Source organism: Leuciscus leuciscus (genome assembly GCF_965113295.1).
Source record: "Leuciscus leuciscus genome assembly, chromosome: 13".
Classification (NCBI taxonomy): domain Eukaryota; kingdom Metazoa; phylum Chordata; class Actinopteri; order Cypriniformes; family Leuciscidae; genus Leuciscus; species Leuciscus leuciscus.
The window spans coordinates 13,849,519-13,862,688 of NC_138737.1; positions in this window are offsets into that span (position 1 = coordinate 13,849,519).

Consider the following 13,170-nt stretch of genomic DNA (forward strand, 5'->3'; position numbering starts at 1 on the left):
AGGAACAGAGAGAGTGAAGGTTTTGGAGAGTGAATTTATTTTTTTTTTGCCTCGTTGTCGTTGCTCATTCAGTGACCTGAGCTGGCGGGAGGGAGCATACATTTGTATGAGGGAGCTGTTCCAGTGGTAGTCCTGAAAGCCAGTGTTAGAACTTTAAACTTGATTCTAGCCACCTCTGGGAGCCAGTGGACTGGAGTGAGATCAGGAGGGGTGTGATGTAGTTCTCTCGCTGATTGAGGACTAGACGAGCTGCTGCATTTTGGATCATCTGTAGAGGCTTAGTCATGCTGGTTGGAAGGCCAGCTAGAGCATTGCAGTAGTCCAGTCTTGAAATTACAAGCACTTGGACAAGTAGCTGTGTTGCATATTCTGTTCGGATTTTCCTGATAGCGCAAATCTGCATGACCGGGCATATGTATCAAAATAGGTCAGACATATTTATCAAAACAATTACAAATGTTTTATGAAAGTGTAATAGATCATTAAATGTAATCTACAAATCATTAACTGCCATATAATTGATGTTCTTTTCATTTCTAGTGCTTGTTTTGTGTTTGTTTGTGACTAGATTTTACATTAAAAAATGTTCGCCTGGATGGTGCGATTGACCAGTTGTTTCAACATATGTTTCAACTTCTATAAATAATTGAGAACCAAGTAATCAACTTCTTGATTATAAAAATCATTTTAGATTCTAAAATGCACCGTTGTTGTGTTTGCGCTGTAAGCTAAAGACAAGAATCTTACACTTGTTTTAGTGCTCACATTTTCCAGCTGTCTCAGTGGGACTCCTCATGCCCGCTGATAATTTTATTGGTTCAGCTCTGATCTGACAACATATTTCAAACACTTTCCCCCCCCCCTTGTTTCCATGGCCTTGAGTCCTGCAGATGTATCATGATGAAAAATAGGCAGTTGACAGCCACAGGCTACAGAGTTAGCTGGACCATAATTACACTTGGAGCATTTCCTTCAGAACACACCTCATTATAGCGGCCTCTGGACAGCTTCACTGTTTCTGACAGCTGCCTCTCTCTGTGTCAGGTGCTTATTACCTGCTCTTCCAGCACCAAACAGGTGTCTCAGCCCCTACATCTAGTGTGTTACACGACTGCTGTTTTCATTACCAGAACCTGCTGTATATATGCAGTGGAAACAAAGGATGGTATGTCCTTTGGGGACTTTCTGTATAGAGTTTTACAGCCAGAGAAAACATTCAGCATTAATGGACAGCGTCCTTTTATAGTGTTTTTCCAGGTGAGATAGTAGAACGTAATAATTATAGCTCTTTCCTGTACACTATAAAATAGGTGTATTTTGGTTGAAAGTGTGTCATCTCTGAGATTTTTTCCAGATTCAAATGTTATGATATGATATGAATAAGTATTGCATTGGAGCGCAGACACCTAATTTAATTCACATGCATACATGAATGAAGATAATATGAGCAGATGAAAAATGGTGTTTTGTGGTTAAACATATCATGAAATTGAAGTGAACAGAAAGCACTGCACAAGATAAACAATTTCATCTAGTCATAAAGAACAAAAGTGAATAGCTCACACTTCATTAGCCATCAATCTTTGACAACAAAGACAGACTCAACAAGGAATTGGGCTTGTAGATTTAGTTTCACCTCTGTCTCGTCACTCCCTGACAACTTCCCATCTCTGAGACATGCAAACGCTCGACACGGAGCCAGCAGGCTGGTATGTTTGACAGGCCGGGACAGAGATAAGGAATAGCATAAATGACAACCCTTCAACCAAACCACATCACAGAGGAGCCATAAATCACTCAGCACCTGTACAACCTGATGCAAGCAGCTGCACTATAAAACTTCATTATTCTGGATATTTGGTTGAAAATTGCATTGAAAAGCATCTCAAAGGTGTTAATTTTCCCTGTGGGGAAAATCAAGTTTTGAATGTTGTTTATATCTCTGTGGTGTTTTTAATATGCTTTAAGACAAACCATGTGCAAATTAATAATTCAACACCATTGCTGAGTACTTTCTCCTTTAAACTGCAGTGAACCAAAGAAATTGCGGTTTGAAATCGCTGGTGTTTCTGACTTCACAAACTACCTTGTAACCAATCATGTCAACGTGTGATCTTCAACGAGTGGATCTCTGAGCTGGTGTGAGTGAGTGGAGGCGGGGCTAATTTGCATATTCATAGAACCGCGTATATAGCCTACTAATTGAGGCAAGGGTGTAGAGTTACATTCAAGCTATTTTAAGCTATTTAAAAAAAAAGTTTAAATATGTCATTTTGATGATCAAAGATGAGTTTTAAGGGGTACAAGTATTGACTACAGGGGGGACTTTAAACGAATTTTCAGCTTTTTGGCAACAAAAGTGATTTGAGATTAAACAGTAATGGTAAATGGTCCCACTTATTGGGTTTTTGAGAATACTGTAGATGTATCCTAAAGACATTTGTTCATTTCCCCTTTACTGTGCCTTTGTACTCAAGTGTCAGGGAGTTTGTACTGGTGTGGGCCCCACGTGCTGACGTACCAACCATCAAGCGTCTCTGGGCTCAGCAGGAGGCAGGCAGTGTTTTTCTGGTAAGTTCACAGCTCTCTTTGCATTGTAAGCAGGATTATTAGGCTAAAGGCCATGCTTCACTCTCGGCCTGTCTGTCTATTCATCTTCCTAAAAATGCTTAATGCTAACAACACACCCACACCTACACATGTGCAAGGGTGTTTCTTCAGTTAGCATTGAAATCTTGTGGACTTTCAGAAAAGAAATGTCGTAAACACACTCACACTTGTCCACCATTTTGTAAATTTGACCACTAAGAATGTCTACAATTCATCACAAGAGAATTCTGTTAATAAATGGTTTCAATAGTAAGGAAATGTAATGTAACTGCTGACACTTTTGTCTTGCTAAGGCTAATTTAACAGTTAGCATGCATTTTCTATAATACACAATTGAGTATTTTTGTATAATTTGACAAAATTACAGCTTGTTAGAAATTATTTTATTAAGTTATTTTGATACTCAGGCCTACTTTTTTCTCATAATTAATTTCAAGAATCCTTTTCACTGATACTTTTTTCTCCTTCGCCAAAAACTTGTCATTCAATTTTTTTTAGCTGTGATGGAAATGACAGTCAGATATAATTTGTGGAATAATTGATTTAAAACAATTTCACACAATAAATATTAAAAAAGGTTTATGTTTTACTATTTTTAGATGATCAGTTTTTAAAATGTAATTCCTTTTTACTATTATGAAGTAGGATTAGTCTTCTCAGATAAGGGAAAAACAATGAAATCTATACATAAAAGGCATTTGAAAGGAAGAAACATTAAATGATGGAAGCATAAAAACAGCTTTCAAAACAGCTTTAATGTGACCTTCAGATAGATAGATAGATAGATAGATAGATAGATAGATAGAGAAAAATGAAAACGTATACTTTTTTTACTTAAAAGTGTATGTAAATAAGCTTTAAAAAACTACTTCTGATACATAAAAGTGCCCGTATTTGAGAAGTATGCACTAAAAGCAGTCCTTTACATATAGACTATGGCTACATCTGAAATTTCATACTCTTTTGAGAAGGTACTTATTATGAAGAAGTACTTAATTTGCGACCACTAAAAAAGTATGTTCTATATAGTATGAATGTAATCCGGACATACTACAGTTGCCATGTTGTCATTATCAGCGTCAATTAGTTGCCATCCATTAATTCTCTCCCATGGCCTTATGGGATAGTAAAGTGTCCATTGTATGCACACATCAGAATCTTGCCGGAAGTAGGTCATCCAATTACTTTTTGCCTACTCTTTTATTAGTACTGTGAATTCAGACATACTTATTTTGTCACATACTGTTTTTCACCTACTATATATAGGGAAGTATGTGATTTCAAATGCAGCCCATGACTCAAATGCAGCCCGTGATTTCAAATGCAGCACTGGGATGCCAACAATACATGACTACTTTCTCTGTCATTTAATTTTTCAGAGGTATTTTAATGCCTAAGGAGTCCTAAAAATAAATCTGATTAAAATGCAAGAACCCCCACCCCATTTTCAGACTAATTGACAAAGTGAACGTATTACTCAATGTTTTCTCAATATGCCCACCTCCATTATGTTCAATTCAATTTACTGTAACCCAAATCCCTATGGTTTTCAATATGCTGAAGATAGAACATTTTCAGGCCCATGTTTAATACAGTTAGGCTACAGTTAGTCACTGATTTGCTGTCTGTGGGGTTTGATCTGTTTTATACACAGTACGAAGCTTAATTACATGAGTACACAGTTATCTAAATTGCTGCTACTTGTCTGACCTTGAAAGAGGAAAATCATATTTAGCAGAGAGACACATTTTAATAGGCTCTGCTAGACCTCATTAATTTCTCATCAGGAAAGGCCCTGGTCATTCATTCAGGTTTGTGAAACTTCAAACTGGGCTTTTCTCCCAAAACACAGACGTCGGTATCTAAATAGCCAATCTAAATTCATTACACCAATCCCCCACGTGTTTGACATTTTCTCACTAACTCTTTGTTCCTTCCAGCATCCCAGTTGCACAGCAGAATTTTCTGCGCAGCATCTGCAATCTCTCTCACCTTGATGTTGTTAGACGTGTTACCTTTGAGAGAATGAAAGGGCGTCTTTCTGCAGGAGAGGATGAAAGGGCGCTGGCCTCCATCTTAGCAGCGCGAAGAGACGATCTCACCGCAGGGCACCGCAGCTCTCTGATGCCTCCTGACAGCTCAGGACTTTCCACAACTTTCAAGTCTTGATACAGTAGTCAAATAGCTCTGGGGGAGAAAGAAGAACCTATAATGGGAGAAGGGAGCAAGAGAGGGAATCTTATCTCCATTTTCTTTCTCTTTTTAGCTTAAGTGCTGTGATCTAATTACCTGGGAAGAAATGTCTGGAGATGTGAGAAGATTCTAGAAAGACGACAAATATGCTCTTGGAAATTTTACGGACCAATCTCACATGTTTGTTTTGACTTTATAATAGTAGACTACCTGGATTATACAGAACAAATCAATCTGCTGCTGTTAATCGAATGCGTACGCACGCACAAACACAGAGAAAGCAGAATGAAGAGGGGATTTTAAGCCTGTTAGATTGGTGATGTGAACACAGGCGCAGACATGTCATGCTTAATTCTGGTCCAGGGATTTCCAATGGGCTTGACTCCGGCAGACTGGTGTTTCTGTTGATGGGACTTTAAATGAGACAGGCTTGTAAAGCAGAGATCATGATACGAACAGCTTCCGTATAAACAATCTTACATGCATGAAAACACACATTCATGCTCAGGCACACATGGTGAAATGTGGAAGCACACACACACATACATGTATGCATATACGGCGAAGTGCAAGGAGAGTGGGAGGGATGGAGAGATTAGGATGAAGAGAGAGAAGATGAATAGCAGGATAATTAGCCTCATCTCCCTGGACCTGACAGAAGTATGCGGTTTAGATGGATGGAGTCCATGGAAAAATAGAGCCTATAGTCTACCCCCTGCCCCCCATTCACCCATCCCCCCCAATCCTCTTCCCGTCCCACCATTCAAACGGGACTACGGAAAGATGCAGAGCGAGAGAGAAAGAGTTAGAGCATCCCTATTGGGTCGGTTGTCAAAAGCCCCTCGTTCCCCAGAAATCCTCTCTGAGAAGTCAGCGAGGAGAATGTGAAAGAGAAAAACACAGGGTTTTAAACCTAGATGACAAAGAAAGGCACAGAAACTCCAGTGAAATTCACCATAGAGCCCTAGCAGAGTATTCTACCACTGTCAATTTTATAGCTTATACTATAATATAATAATAAATATAAGAAAATGACTGTTTTATAATTTACTGCATTATTTCCCCTTGTGATGTGTTTGTCTGAGTAATGTATCTGGGACATTTCTTTCCTTAAATATGTGGCTGTAATTGGTGTTTGTTTGTTGGAAGTTATGGACTCTGCACACCTGGTTAAAAAATCTTGTTTTAACAAGCATTTTTATCCTCTTTTTCTGAGACTACTAACTCAGAGTTTGCTATCATTAGTAAAATCTGACAAACAGCATGTCAAAAACAATTACATCAACACAACATTATTAAAATAATGACTTTAACACAATTTTATCTAGCAGACAAAATGAATGTTCCCATTCAAACCCACTTTTTTGTTTTTCTTTCTTTCTTTTTTTCTTTCATGTCTTTCTTAGTAAAATAAATAGTATGATTTCCCATGTCTTAAGTATCTTTACACAGTGCTCTGGTGTATAGGAGATATTAAGAAATCAGTATGACGCATGCGGATAATGTTCAACAGTATAGAGAGTGTCTGCCACATCACTTCTCTAAAATTATGTTAGATTAGATATAAGGTATTAGTTTAGACTAAGGCCTCCGTTATGGATTATCAGAGGTTGGGGTTTTATTAGAAACAGAAACTCATATCTCTTTGACCGTAGGTCAAATTCTTGAGAGTTCAACCACTTTTTTTGTATTCGTCTTTTAATAAAATAAAAAGGGTTTCCATGATGTTGTTTGAAAAGAGATGGGGTTTTTTTGTGTGCTTTTTCTCACTAAGGACACTAACTAACTTCAGGTGTTTAATTTTTTTTCCCTTCAGTTAAATAGTTGATTCGTTGGGTAAGTGTCTGAATCTTTGAACTGATAATTGGATTTCACATGTTCCCCTCTCTGAGGAGTTGTGATCTTTATGCTTTGACTCTTGGTGATCCCAGCAGAACCAGAATTTCTCGCTACGGATCTCACTGATATAATCTGAGGCTCTCATTGGCCAGAGAAAGAATGGAAAGAGGCTTCTTCGGGGAAAAGCTGACAATTACAGGTGGATCTTGTTGACTTTCTCTGACCTCTTTCCTGTTCTCTGTTCTCCTGTTGTCTGATATGGGATAAAACCCACAGAGTTTTGCAAGGGTTGGTTTTTTCCAACGGATATGAACAATTTCCCATATCAGACAACAGGAGAATTGTTCTTATTCGTTGGAAAAAAACAACTCTTGCAAAACTCTGTGGGTCATGCGTGATGCATATCCAAAGATACAGAATATGAAGTTCCTTTAATTCACTTCATATTGCTTTAAATTCACTTCATCATTCTGTTTTAGAGAGCAAAACAAAATTTAGAGTAATATATAGTGAAGCTCACACATTCTCAGTGGTATTGTTTGTATGATTGTGCTTTGGGAACATTCAGAATGCTTTTGCAAAGCCAAGTGATGCCAAAATAACACATTCTGATTGTAAAATTATATTCATCTGTGACTGTAGTGCACAATAGGGATGACAGGACAAAATATTCTTGTAAACATTGGGTCCTGCCATGCTCTTCCTTGCAGGTTTTGGACCGGGATATATTTCCATGGTATAGCTGCCAAAGCAAAGCAAGGATGCTGGAAACACCACTGGAAAAGTTCAGAACGAATACGTAAGTCTCATGAGCAAACCAGGAACTTGATTAGAGTAAGTCTCCAACAATATAATCATTGCAAACTCTCTTTGGAGGAAAAGGGAAAGCAAAAGATGAATGTCACATGTATAAAACCAATCCCTCATTCTTTAAATGTCTTTTGGGGACTTTTAGATATAAAGACAACCAAAATATGGCCTAAAAACTTCTTTTTTTTTATTAAACAAGTGACCAAAAGATCCTGTGTGCATGCTGTCCAATGTGCATGGTGTTCCAGCTACATCAGATTGGGTGGTCAGAGGATATCCTAGTGACAGTGCCGTGAGTGGGAAATTACCCTTCACTCTTTCCTGATACTTTCTTATCCTGTTTAACACCAAAGCAAACATAGCACTATAGAGTGCAGTTTCATCTGTTCTGAGACCTGCGTCATGACTCACACAATTGTTCTCAGTCACAATCTGTGCGCAAACATTTTAAGGTAAAAATCATGATTCATCAATATGTTCATGAAAATGCGTTCTAAATGATTTTTTTTTTTTTATCAACTGAAACTACATGAAAAAAAAAAAAAAAATCACATACACTCCTGATAATCTTTTAAATAAATAAATTAAGCCAATTGTTAAAACAAACATTTTTAGTAATGGAACAAAAGATTCAAAGAACAACTAAGTGTCTCTACAAGAGTATGAATTATTTTTGAGTAACGCAATTTTCATGAAAATAGCAAATAAGACGACTGAAAGACGATCACGTGTAGTCTAGGCCTATTTGAAAGCTGTTTGTAGATTTATAACTGGTTTTCAGTATGAAATGATTTTCTTTACTAAAAGATCTTTCATGCGAATGCTCTAGGTTTGCTTATAATTAATCGAGAGAGCTTAAACGAGCTGGAGAGAGAGAGAGAGAGAGAGAGAGAGAGAGAGAGAGAGAGAGATATGAGGTTGAAGGAAACTCATGGACATGATTTGTGTGTGTTTTATGCAAATTACTATAGCTGCGGACACACTTTCCCTAGATTAGAATAATCCGGATTTATCATTAGAACAATTTACATGCATACGCACTTGTCCGAAAGTGATGCATGATAATTTTTTCTCCCCACACATGTTTAAATAGTACAAAGAAAGTGAATGAGGCCAAACATTTACTTAATTTGCTCATCTGAGCTTGTACATCCAATTACCTGGACCAATACATATTTATAACTTTTGGCATAAAAGTCAATCTTATGATCTATATATATTCAATTTAATTCACATTTAGGCTATTTGTATAGCGCTTTTCACAATACAATTATTTTTTTCAATGCAGCTTTACAGATAAATGATTATTTCAAATATATAATTCAAGAAGCCAGAGGTGACTGTTTCAAGAAAAAAAGAATCAGTGATGAGGTATTGGAGAAAAACCTTCAGAGGCTCCGAAATCATTAGTGGGAGCCCATCCTCTATCAAAGTTGCATATGCTAATATATATAATATATGCTAATAAGCTAATATAAGGCTTGGTGAGGTAATACAAGTCATGGTTAGTTAATCTATGAGTAGTGGTCCTAAATCAAAGGCTACACATCTCACTCTCACAGGAAAGAACTTTCACAGTTCCAAAATTAGAGGAAATCCTTTTAAAAGTGCAACAAATATGCAAAAGCAAATTGGTCTTGAAACAAACCTAAAACAAATGGCCAATTGTAAAAAAAAACTAATTTTAGATTTGCTGCACGTTTACAACATTATTTCCCTGTCAAAAAGACTTCAAAACAACTAGCGGTTTGTCATTGTCAATATGACCTCGCAGTTCATTTCCACACAACTGCCTGCATTCTCTGAACCCCTCAACCCAGATAGCTGCATACCTAGGCCGTCCAAAATCATTTTCCCCTTGTGAAAACAAACCAGAGCGATCGATTCATCCTCCCAGCAGGTGGAGGAGCCCTGCAGCAGACCTGTCAGTAAAATCGTGAGCATCTACAGGCGTGAGGGATTGAATAGGCTGTGCGAGACGTGTAGGCTTATGACTGACTTGGGGAGGTGAAGGGTCTTGGGCTACATTGGAGAACAGGGTGACCCCCGCACAAAGGACCCAACAGAGACATTGGGTTTGTTTTGGGAGCATACAAGGCAGACACACACACATGGACACACACATATGCACGTAGGAGAGGAATTTGAGAATGCCATGATGTGAATGCTGTCTTTAATCCTTTTCCTGGTCACCCTGCTCCTTTCGTTGTGGGCCAGCAAAGCTGGATTCTCAGGAATCTCAGGAATTCCCAGAGCGCTTTTTACCCTATTCCTGCATGAAGACACCGGGCACAATGACAACACTGCCCCGTCTGTGTAAAGGGTCAGATCCCCCTCAGTGTCTTTCTCTCTCTCTGCCACCTCTTTCCGCTCTCTTACCCCTCAACTGTGATGTGCCAAAAACCTGTTAGCTATTGTGGTTGGATATTGTAACAACATACACGGAGTAGCACAATCACTGATCTGGAGGGACAGCGCTTACATTTAGATGTGCAGGTATGTAACCAAATATTCAATAATGATGGGGACCAAAGGAAAAAAGAAACATGAATCGACCACTAATTGGAATACTGAGGAGGACGAGTCCCTCTTTACATATAGGCTACAGGTATTTTCCTGGTGACAGTTAGGCTATTTTTAGGGCCCTTAACATCTCTTGATACAAAATGCAAGTGCTAGATTGACTAAATATTTCTAGTAGGCTAAAGTAAAATACAAGCAGTGCTGTTATCATTAACTGAAACTAAGGGAGCTTTACATGACACCATTTTCACCTAAAAACGGAAAAATGTTAATGCATTTTGGCCGTTTATTTACACAGCGTTTGGGTATTAAAGTGCAAGTTTTGAAAATGATATCATTATCATCTCTGTGTAAACTAAAAAAAATGGTGAAAATGGTGACGTCATGCGCATTCGTATTGCGTGTTCAGTCAATAGGCGAATAGTTTTTCTTCAAAGTGACTTCGCCAACTACTGGCCTGGCATACATAATACAGAATTTTTGGTCGTCCTGGCGGCATTGTCATCTGTTGGCCTACGCCCTACGCGAAAAACACACACAAAAAAAGAAAAAGAAAAAAAAAGTACATCGTTGTTGTGTAAATGTAGCCTACCCTAAAAATAACAAACATAACAGAATGACTAAATCTTAAACTAAAGTTAAAATGAAAACTGAAAAATATAAAAAATAAAAGCTAATTAAAAATATTGATAAATAGCTACTACTAAATAGGCTAAAATAACACTGCATACAAATTTTAGATTGACTAAAATTTTCAAGAAGTGCTAGATTGTCTACATTTTTCTACCTTTAAAGTCAGCATGAAACGAAAGTCGCAATCGTCTTTTGGAGCAAGGAAAAAAATGTAGGGCGGGACTTGATTTTGTCCATCGGGAGTTGATCGGACTGTTGTGGTTTGCTATTGCTGTGATCATGTGAGTGACAATTTGTCTTGTCCTCGTGCCAGTAAACACGTCATAAAGAGATGTTTGAAGAGGGAAGGGAAGAATTGTAAATTTTTATATCATGGGAACTAATAAAATTAGAAGCTAGGCATTTCAAGAGCAAAACCGCACCTGATTGTATGTTACAATTTACAGATGTGACATGAAGTGATAATCTCTTAAATTTGTGTCCTTATAAGGACAAACATCTGTGACCACAACACATCTGTGACCACAACACATTTTGTTGGTTTTGTATTCCTGCTGTTGCACTTGTTATTCCTGCCACTGTACAATCTTATTGGTCTAAAATCAGCTCAGCATGTACATATAAAAAAATATCTGGATTGGCTGAGATTGTAGCCTACATCACACAGCAATTTCACGTTCATTGTTGACAGACGAATTGCTCAAATCACACCAGAAATCAGCACAGCTACACTGTGAGATGCACATCTGCTATTTAGGGTGACTTTTTTTTTTAATCTGTTCAGCCCATAAGGCTCATGTAAAGCTACATTAAACACCAACATATAATTACTTCCACAGTCAGAGGTAAAACCACCAATAACGCAGCTTATTCTGTCAGGTTATGTGTTCAAAATACTCCAGTGCGCTATAGTAGAAACAACAGAATTTATCGTGACATAATTGTAGACCCAAATGACTTGGTAAATGTTAATCTTTTCCGAGTTATATTCATTTCAGCATATCTGCCGTTAGAAGATAAGACTACTATCACCAGTATGTCAGATCCGCTGACAGAAACCCGCTCTGTTTCACATCAGAGAGAATTAAATATGAGGCCTCACCAGACTAGGAGGTTTATTATAACCCGTGCAACCTGACACCAAGGGTAATAATTCTAAGTTAATAAGACTCGGTATTGGGAACTCCATGTACTAGCTTATAATTAATGATTCCCTCTTTGTAAGATTAACTAAGAGGCCTGGTTTATTAGCTGGATGACAATCCCTCATTCAGCGCCTCAATCAGGCAGCGGGGGCTCCGTGCAGTTGAGTGCTGGCAGGGAGCTGGTTAACACTGACACGGCTGGCTGGTTTTAATAGGGAGGTAGTGGAGAGAGGGCGAGGTACAGCACACAGCACAGCCGACACCTGCAAACACTTGACTGGACTCGTACAGAGAGGGAGCGCGTCTGACTCTGGAATACTAACGGATTTGCCCCCTTATGATATTGTGAAAATGACAGTGCGACTGGAAATGGGAAAGTTTGTTTTTTGAGCTCCGCGTAATTCTCAAAGGGTAACCGGTTTCTGAACGCTAGTACTTTAACTGCGGCGACTAGAAACTTTGGCAACTGAGAAACAACGAAGAAAGAACTTGAAAGATTACAAACAAATGGACATTGACGCGTTTATGTGTGTTTTGTGACTGTTTTTTCCCCCCCGTATCGGACAGCTTGTGTGCCACGGAATGTAACATCTTCCATCTTAAGTTACCTGGACAAGTAAGTGGCTCCTTAAAGAATGAAACATTGACCAGTATGTTTGTTTGACAGTTGCTACGGTTTGTTAATTTTCTCATATTAGATTTCTTTGTTTACGTTATGTATGCGTCTCAAACAGTGACGTGCCTAGCAAGACATCACTTTTAGGGCATCATCACGCGTAGATGATCCCCAAAAATGCATCTGATACAGAACGCCTATGGTGTAAAAATGAAAAGATATTTGAGGTTTCACTGATCTATATACTGAGAGCACCTATAGGCACCCCTTAAAAAAGTATCAGTTCCATGAGGAACTTACAAAATCGGACCCATAAGTTTTCAAGTGCCTTTAGGATCTTTCATTTTATATTTAATTTTCACCAAGCCTTACAGTATCTTGGTGAGCAGCTTACTGCCATTGTCTCAGGCTCAGGGGTCCACAGGGTCCTTCGTCTTCAAGATGCCATGAGATTCCCACATCAGCCTTCATTGTCCACTTTACACCCACACGCCAAAGTTGCTCAGGAATTGTCAGTTTTCTGTTAAAACAAACTCAGTCAGTAGGCAGCTTTTGAGGACCACGAGGTGACATTTCTAAATTCACTATATATGTTCACCGGCTCAATTTATTATTAATTCAGAGCACTAACTGAAAAAGCAATGCATTATGGATCATAAGGTAAAAGCATAACAGATCTAAAATAATATCAGATAAAGTTATCTTAGTCCCTATAGTCCCATTTGCAGATTTCTAATATAAGTTTTGCATATAGCAAATTGATGTAATTTTTTATTTACTACTTCAAATAGTTGCTTATTT